We start from the raw sequence: 10,027 nt of genomic DNA, 5'->3' as shown, positions 1-10,027 counted from the left end.
CCCATCCTTCCTTAAGAGGACCATCCGACTTCTCCTCCAGAGGTCCGGGAACACCCCGGACCTCAGGAGCCCGGAGTAGAGGCTTCTTAGCCTCTCGCCCAGGACGCTCATGGCAAGCAACCAGACCCGGCCGGGGATACCGTCCGGCCCCGGGGCAGTATTCTTGCCCCGGAGCCATTTGACTACCCCGGCCATTTCTTCCGGCGCGACCTCCAGATCCGGGGACCACTCATGTCCCTCTAGCTGAGGGACGGGCCGGGACGCCTCCCCGCTGACGGGGAATAGCGCGTCCACGACCCGTCCGAGCATCCCCGGATCCAGGCTCTCTGTCACAGGGGGCGCCCAGGGACGTAATCGTCCCATCGCCATTTTGTATGGGCACCCCCATGGGTCTCGGTTTAAGGTACCGAGAAGGTCGCGCCAGGCCTGGCTCTTCGCCTGCCTGATGGCCAGCTGCAGGGCGACCACCTTCTCCCTGTATCGCCCATACAGCTGGATAGCCAGCTCCACGTCGGAAAGTCGTCGTCGACGGGCGCGGGCGTACTGGCGTCGCGCGCGGACGCACTCTGTGCGCAAATCCGCTATCGCGCGCGACCACCAGTACACCGCCTTCCTCGGGAAGACCCTGGCCCGGGGCATGGCGACGTCGCAAATCGACGTCATTGCGCCCCGGAACTAATGGGCCTCCCTTGTCCCGTCGACTGGCCCGGTCGGTGTTGCCGGCCAGGCCACGACGTGGGCTGCCGCCATCAGAGCGTCCTGGTCAAGGCGCTTCAGCGCCCACCGCGGCTGAGGCGATGCCTCATCAGCGGGGCGACGTCGGGGCGTCGATGGGGCGGCGGAGACGCCGAGAACAATGTACCTGTGGTCGGACAGCGTCTCGACATCCTCCGCCACCCTCCACCCCGTAATACGGCGCGCGGCTGGGGGCGTTGCCCATGAAAGGTCAACGATGGACCCCCATTGTGCCGCACGCACGTATGGACCGAGCCCGTGTTTAAAAGACGGAGCTCGAGTCCCGCCGCCCAATCAAGCACCTCCCGGCCCCTCGGGTCTGTCCTGGGGGAACCCCAAGCTGTAGACTTGGCATTGAAATCCCCCAGGACCAGCACCGGACGTGGCTGGCAGCGGGAGACGCATCTCCCCACCACGTCCAGATACTGCTCGAATTGCTCGAGGGACCATCTCGGAGGTGCGTAGATCGCCACAACCACGCGGACGTGATTCCCCAGGCAGATGCTCGGCCGAATTCGATATTTATCTTTGACGACGTTGCTTGCGACGAACAGGATGTCATGAGAAAATATTTCGCGATAGGCAGACATTCGCACGTCGATTGTTTCTATCTGTCGCAATCGTACGCGAGAATACCCAAACATTTGATTCGCGACAATGCGAATCTAGTGATTCTATTCAATCAAGATGTCACGAATCATATGAATACAGATGTCGTTCGAAACGTTCAACGCACTTTGTACGAAGTGTTGGCGAAACAAGTACGGATTCCTTGTAATCGACAAAGACAGCCCTGCGAATCGTGGTCGTTACAGGCGCGGTTTAACGAATTTGTCGTGCTGTGATCGGGGCTCATTTGGACTGCAAGAGTCGTTGAAGTCGCATCGTACCGCCCAATATACGTCGGTCTAAGGAAAACCGGCGAGCCGCGATCGCCAAAGAAATAGCCAAGACCAGTGATGTCATACGTAAAAATAGTTTAGCTCTGAAGGTTGGGAAAATGAATACGGAGTCGAACATTGAGACGAATTTACGCTCGATCGAGGAGCCGTTGAAACAGCTTGTTCAAAATACAGCTACTGAAGCGAACGATAATATGCCGATCGCGGATCGGCCGTTGGATCCGTAAACGCAGTCGCTATTCTCTATGAAGAAAGTAGAGAGAAAATGGAACAAGAAGAAGAAGAGGAAGCATGACGAAGCAGCTTTAACGCCAAGGATGCATTTGAAGGAGGAAAAGAAAATATATTCCCCTGTCAACAGTGACGATAACGAGGTGGGTGGCAATAAGGCGCTCGAACCGATACCTACGATACTTTCGGAGCAACAGGATAAAGCTTTCGAATCGTCTCCAACGGTCACAGCATCGTTGGAATCATCGGTGCGAAACATTTTGAAAAGTCCTGAAACGCTCCGCGATGAATACGAACATTTGTTCAACAATCTTGGACCTTTAGCGAGCAAATACTTGCGCAATTTCTTTAGCTGACCACCGAAAAATTTGGACAACGTGTACGGAGTGTATTTTCACAATGACAAACCGATGCTTGGAAACACCACGTTTGATGTTGAAAGCAATGACGATATCGTTATCAATAAAATTAGGTACGAGGGAACTCCAGGTCTGTACGAATTGATATTCAAAAGAATACCCGACGAGAACCTGTACACCGAGGTCGATAATGATATTTACAAAAACATTCTCATCGCTACGCGCGCGCATCAGCGAGGTAACCCGATAATGGGGAATAAGAGTTACAAGTACAAAACTATCATAGGACCGATGTTTTCGACGTTGCGCGGAAAGGGTATACAAATTCCAACGATGAAGCATGTAGCCAACAATCCGATCGATTACGTGCATCGGGACGATCCGAACGAGCTGGTGGATCGTTTGAAATTGCTGATGGCATCGAAAAATGCCGGGCCCACTGGTCACGACAACGAAATAGTATCCGTAATCGAATAACTTCGAAGAAGTCGGATTGATTATAAATTAAATCGTTCGATACTCGTTACTGCAGTAATGAATGTAATGCCTGCTGATAAATTTAACAGGTGGTTCGATAGAATGAGCATTCGTTGGAATTGCTGCAAAACCAATCAAACGATATCTGTGGACGAAAATTGGAGCGATAGATTTACAAATATTGAGTTGAGACTCGACCACGTTTGTCAACAAATACATCAGATTAAACAACAACAACAACAACAAGAGCTGCTCGGAACATAGATGAAGAAGATAATGATTGAACCGAGAAACGAGAAAAACGTTGCGGCAGTGGCAGCAGCAGCAACCGAAGAAACCTCGGTAGCATAATGTTAAACAAAGAATTCGTTCACCTTTCGTTTTGAAGCGACCGCGAACCCGATAAAACAAGAGAGAGAGAGAGGTGTCAGTGGTAATCATGAGCGATGAGAAAGTAAAGTTGGTGAACGAACTGCATGCTCCGGCGAGGCGTTTCTTCCCACGCAGGCGAGTGATCGTGCGAGGACTCGACGATCTTGTAAGGGCCTCAATATATTCTCATGTTACACACAGACACTATGTCATCCGGAAGATAACCCACCCAAGATCCTGCACATGGCTCCATCGCCGAATGTTCTGGAAGCACCAACCCCTGACAAAGACCGCTATAGATACCAGTCTCCGACGCCCCAAACCTCAGACTTGACGAATCCTCCACCAGCTACGGAACTATTGTACTCGGTATAAACTATTGTAAATCGTATAAAACTTGTATTATTTGTAATAAAGAGTTAGAGAGTTGGGCCACGGATCAATTCCTTCTTTTCTTTAACGAAATACGATTTCGGACTCCGGTCAAGAATCACGAAGCTTATTAAACTTCCTACAATTTCAAAGTGCAAACGATACTACGGTTCGACTAACGAAGCAGCACTGAAGAAGGAACCCTGGTGACCACTGAGAAGATAAATCACAGGTGAGACACACTGGATTTATATAACTATCGAGATAGAAAAAGAAGTTTTTCTAGTCAAGACTCGCATAGCGATTATAGTGACAGTTCTACGGAATCTGTATTACTTTTCGAAATGCCTAAATCAATTGCTGGACGTTCCGTTAGTGCCGCTTCAACGCACGTAGATCGAAACCTACGGGCTATATTGGATGCTATGCAGAAGCAAAACGAAAAACACAATCAAGAAATGAGCGATTTGAAAAAATTATTTCAAGCCGCAGATCAACAAAACGAGGAACGAGCTATCGAAATTGCTGAACTAACCAAAGGGATAGCACAACTTCGTACTACTGTACCCACTATAGGATCAGAATATAATTCTTTGATGACAGATGACCTTAGTCAAAGAACTACGTTAAAGAATCCTACACAACGAGTCACTCAAGAACCAAAGGTAGTCAAACAAGATAGAGAAGAAAATTTACAATCATTTAATATTCGATTTAGACGAATCTTTAATAAACTCACTTACGCCACCGTAAACGAACATCCAGAACCTCTTATAAGACGCATCATGTTAGAGACTCTTAACAAAAAGATACCACGAATATACATTCGCAATATTAAACGAGACATTGGACGAATTCTACTCTCTTCCAAACCGAGCACCTTGATAGAAGCTGAAAAAGAAGCCATGGCCATCGAAAGATACTTGCGAGAAGATCACAGAGAATGGCAACAAACACCCGTTAAAACATCTATTCCGCTCAGACAAGTGCCGCAACGAAACAGCTCTAATCTCCAACGAGTACCCCCTCCAATCATCAATCGACTGAACGACTCGAGACCAATTACTCCAAGACCGCCTCTGCCTCAGCAGCTCAAATGCTTCAAGTGTGGAAAGACCGGTCACATGGCCAACAGCTGTCGCGAGCAACGAAATTTTCCACGAGTGAATCAGACAGAGATAGAATCGACAGAGGAAGAATTGACCGAACAATCAGAGTATTCACAGACACCACTGGAAGACTACTTGTGTCAAGAGATAAACGAGGACGAAACTTTCTATTTGACACCGGAGCAGGAATCAACTTACTAAAGAAATCTAAAGTCGCACACGATATAATATCAACTACACCACAAACATTTAACACTAATATTAATATCTTTAGTAAGTACAGTAAATTCCATGTAGTTCCAGATGACTTTCCTTTAATAGAAGATGTAGTAATCGGTTTACCATGTTTAGAAAAATACAAATACGAAATTTCAAACGATAAAATTAAACTAGATAACAACACTATTTATTTCCAGAAACCACAGACATTACCACCTGGTGAGAAACGAGTTTTTACAACTTACTTGGACGGCAAACTAACTCAAGTATGCTACCTAAATTCGGGTGAGTCCGAAAAGATTATTTCTAACGATATATCCACTGAATACGACTTAGAAGACATTGCAAAATTCAAAGCCCTTGTGAGAACATCGCACATAGAATCTAACCTTAGAACTCCTATAGAGATAATCATAATCCACTACTTAGACGTATTTAACCTATCTACTGACCAACTTCCCTGTACCAATCTCACAGAACACACAATAACTCTTAAAGGAAACAAAATTATAAACACTAAATCATACAGACCGCCAGAAGCTCACAAACATGAAATCGAACGACAAGTAGGCGAAATGTTAGAAAAGAAAATAGTAGAACCATCTGACTCTCCTTACAATTCATCAGTATGGGTAGTTCCAAAGAAATCTGACGCATCAGGAAAACAAAAATGGCGCATAGTAGTAGACTTTAAAAAACTTAATCAATTAACTGACCAAGACGTATATCCATTACCCGACATCGACGATATACTCTCACAATTAGAAAAAGCAAAATTTTTCTCCGCACTCGATTTGTCTTCAAGATTTCATGAAATTCCAATGAATGAGAATAGTAAAAAGTATACTGCCTTTAGCACACCTCAAGGACATTTTCAATATAATCGTATGCCGTTTGGATTAAAAAATGCACCTGCCACGTTCTAACGTATGATGGACACTGCACTTAGAGGATTAATCAATAAACATTGCTTTGTATACTAGACGACATCATAATATATGGTAGTACTCCTAACCAACACAACGAAAATTTAGCTATAGTATTCCAAAGATTAAGAGAATTAGGTTTAAAAATCCAACCAGATAAATGTGAATTCTTAAAACCAGAACTTGAATATCTAGGACATGTTGTAACAGTATCAAAACAGTATCAAAATTCAAACAACCTAAAACACCAAGTGACGTAAAATCATTCTTAGGATTGGCTGGATATTATCGAAAATTCATTCGTAACTTTTCAAAATTAGCCAAACCTCTTACAGAACTGACAAAGAAAGACGTACCATTCCATTGGACAGGCAAAACGGAAGAATCTTTTAAAATACTTAAAGACAAACTTTGTTCAGCACCAGTACTTAGATACCTCGACTTCACAAAAGATTTCACTTTAACAACCGACGCTAGTAACGAAGGAATAGGAGCAGTCCTATCCCAAGACGATCATCCTTGCTGTTATATATCGAGAACGTTAAATCCTCCCAAGAAGAACTACTCTACGACTGAAAAAGAACTCTTAGCTATAGTATGGGCAATTAAACGACTTCGACAATATTTACTAGGACGAAGATTCATAATTAGAACCGATCATCAAGCATTAAAATGCCTCAGTAATTGTAAAGATCCTTCTTCTAGACTAATTAGATGGAGATTAAGATTAGAAGAATACTATTACACGATAGAATACACAAAAGGTAAAGACAATAAAGCTGCCGATACACTTTCTAGAATACACACGATTACACCTACAATTACATTTAGAGACTGGTATGAAAAAGAAGAAAATCCCTCCTTACTTCCCATCGCCCCTAACCAAAACACATTCTATCAATTAAAAAGAAACGAACTAGGAACATTTGATCACGATAAATGGTCAACAAAATTAATTGAAATACTTCAAAATAACAATAAAATCGGCATAGGAGATAATAATTTTAGCGGAGTAGAGAAAGACAAAATTAAAGTCATGCTTTTATGTACCTCAATGACACTTCAAAACCTATAACTTTTGCTTGGGAACCTGTAAAAATTTTAACAGAAGAAGAAATCAATACAGTTTTGAAAGAAAATCATAACGATGCTACAGGACACTTAGGAATACAGAAACATATGACAGAATCAAAGACTTATATAAAATTCCTCAATTAATGGAAAGAGTTAAACGCTTCGTTAAAAGTTGTAACGTCTGTCAAAAAGAAAAATTAACTCGTATACGACCTAAAGAATTACCTGTAACACCAGAAACACCACAAAATCCAAATGACAAAATAGCTATGGATATCATAGGACCTATGTCAAAAACTAAGACAAGAAATCAATTCATACTTTCTATTCATGACGAACTTACTAAATATTTGATATTGGTACCACTCAAAGTACAACGAACAGAAAACATAGTAGATGCTCTTCTAACACATTACATATACATATTCTCAGCACATAAAACAATACTTACAGACCAAGGATCTAACTTTATATCTGAACTTATGCAACAATTCGAAAACGCTTTTAAAATCAAACATATGAAAACTACTTCTTTTCACCCTCAATTAAATGGAAGTTTAGAACGAACACACACTACAGTTAAAGACCTCATCAAAACAGCTCTTCACGAATCTGATAAAGAATGGGATGACATATTAAACTTCGTATGTATAGGATATAACACAGCTATACATGAACCTACCGGTTTCACTCCTTTCGAACTTACTTTTGGGCGAAAAGTCAATCTCCCCTCCTCTATATCTAGATCCTCTAATTATACATATGATGAAATGTTCTCCCTATGGCAAAAACAGTATAACAAATCTTTAGAAACAGCTACAAAAACGATCGATAAAAATAAACAGAAATCTAAGACTCTCCAAACCAGAAAAATTGTAAGAACTCAAGATATTTTCAGAACCATTCTGCGCATTCCAACACGTGTATACGAGCATATTAAATGCGGTGACAATAGACCACGTTCGAACCGTGAATTCCGAAGACAGATACTCTAATGTGGAATCCCCCATTAATCTCATCCCGGAAGACATGGTTATTCCTGAGCCCATATTTGAGTACTACAAACTAATCGCCAACACGACAACTCCACAAGGCGACATGGTCAAAGTGAACGTGCCACATTCTGGAATACCGGATGTTGGAGTGCCTGCCATTCCCGCTGATGTAGCAAGGCCCGAAGCCGATGCCATACCATCGGGAAGTTTCGGTAAGATAGGCTCGTGTTTCGGTACGAGTCTAGATGTCACCTTACGTAACATCTAGACTCGTACTCGAAACACGAGCACAGAATGCCACCAAGAGATTTGGGCAGTGGAACCCTCTCCTAAACGGTGCATTCCCTAGCGGTACGGTACCTACGATGAATCTTTTAGGTTACCGGCCAGATGTAGAACGTCTAAATGCTGAAGGATTGCAGTCAATTTCAGATTGTGAATTCCCAGATAAGGATGGCGAGAGTAACTATGACTCTCTTGTTGTAGTTACAGGGACGGTGATGCACAATATATACTTCTCGTTAGGTCCATTAGCCTCTCCCGTCCAAGTCTTCCCCACCTCCCACAGGTTCTCGCCGGGTAACGCTAACGGGGTTCAAGCGAAACCGGCACCTGGGGGTTGCCAGCCCCCTCGTACCTAAATTTGTTGGCCCACCCGCAAAAAAAGCCTCGGATGGTTCCAAGTAGAGGGACGGCCTCTGCCACCCCTAGGCCAACAACTTCCCCCCTTCCGGGAACGAGCTCTGGGAGTCCCCCTTCCCGGCCGGTCGATTTTCCCTGCGCTTACCCAGGCTGTAACCGATCCTTCGCAACCAAGATCGGTAGGGGCGTTCATATGAGGTCCGCTCACCCCGATTGGTCAGATGATGTGAACCGCGCAGCGCCAGCAATGGCACGATGGAGTGCCGAGGAGGTGTCATTGCTGGCGTTGCGCGAGGCAGAACTGAGCATTAGGGGTGCTAGGTTCATCAATCAGACGCTCGTTGGGTTCCTGCCTGGCAGGTCGCTAGACGCCATTAAGGGTGCTCGGAAGCGCGAGGACTACCGAGCACTCGTGGCGCAGCACATTGGCCGCATTCAGCAGGAGACACTGCAGCCGATGGCTGAGGCGCCCGATCTCGCCGGAGAGGTTCAGGCGAGCAATAGGGACTTTCTAGAGTATTTCCGCGGCCTTGAACCGCTGGGGTGCGATGGATTCCAGGCTCACACCCTACTCTGTTGCGCGCTAGTGGCAGCATGAGCGTGGGACGTATATATATATGACACCCAGCTAGAGCCGGCCGTGAGTCCGTCCGGTGTAAATAACGACGAAAGGAGAGAGAAACTTTTCGAATCCAGTATCGGGTTGATAATTGTCCAGTTTGAATATCCATATCCCCGTCGTTTTTGGAGGTGATATACTCTCTGTGTTTCTTCGATAGAAGGCTTTTCAATGTTCTATTCGCTCCGACCGTCGAACTTGCAAGAAAACAGTGGTTTTGGATTTGCTCGTACATATATATATGGTTTCGACGGAAATATCTCGTTCTTTAAGGGACAATTATGTCGTCGTACGACGACTCCCGAATCTCCTTCGCGCGCTGGTTGGAGCTCTTCGGGTATCGGCTTGTTCCGAAATATAACACAAAAATGTGGTGGATAGCAAATACACATTATATATATATGAGAATAAAAGGGAAAAAATTACCCTGAACGGTGGATCACTTGCCTCGTGGGTCGATGAAGAACGCAGCTAATTGCGCGTCAACGTGTGAACTGCAGGACACATGAACATCGACATTTCGAACGCACATTGCGGTCCACGGATACAATTCCTGGACCACGCCTGGCTGAGGGTCGTTTACGTACTTATAAACTGCTTGCGTTGGTGGCACTTGTTGCCTATATACGTACCAGCGAATGATGGGCGCTTCGTCGGCGTTTGTCGCTGTCCTATGAATATTGAGAAATTTTACGTACGTCTAACAGTCTTCGAGAGAGATGGAAATCGTTCGAACTTGCGTGAGTGTGGAAGGCGGTGTCGTGTGTCGTATATTTTATATACGTCCGCCCGTCTGAAACACCGCTTCGAAGCGGTGACAAAATCTTTTCGGGACGATTCGATCGTAGAACTATCGATTTCACTGGTATATTTTCAACGCGCTCTCGACGTCGCCTGAAATGAAACGAGATGGGTTTAACCCACGAAAGCGTACTACACGAGTCTGTCCTATGTGAAGACTGTGTACAGAGATCGAACGAACGCATGAAAGAAAT

General features: G+C 44.8%; 1 non-coding gene across 1 annotated transcript; it reads left to right on the top strand.

The window, feature by feature from the left end:
• The first annotated feature begins 9,455 nt into the window (after positions 1-9,455).
• On the top strand, positions 9,456-9,610 carry LOC143260220 (5.8S ribosomal RNA). Its single transcript, XR_013034345.1, has one exon. It is a non-coding gene; the product is annotated as a 5.8S ribosomal RNA (ribosomal RNA).
• Positions 9,611-10,027: the final 417 nt, after the last annotated feature.

Source organism: Megalopta genalis, chromosome 10, assembly GCF_051020955.1.
Source record: "Megalopta genalis isolate 19385.01 chromosome 10, iyMegGena1_principal, whole genome shotgun sequence".
Lineage (NCBI taxonomy): Eukaryota > Metazoa > Arthropoda > Insecta > Hymenoptera > Halictidae > Megalopta > Megalopta genalis.
The sequence above is the reverse complement of the archived record's forward strand: the minus strand, read 5'-3'. Positions and strand labels throughout refer to the sequence as shown.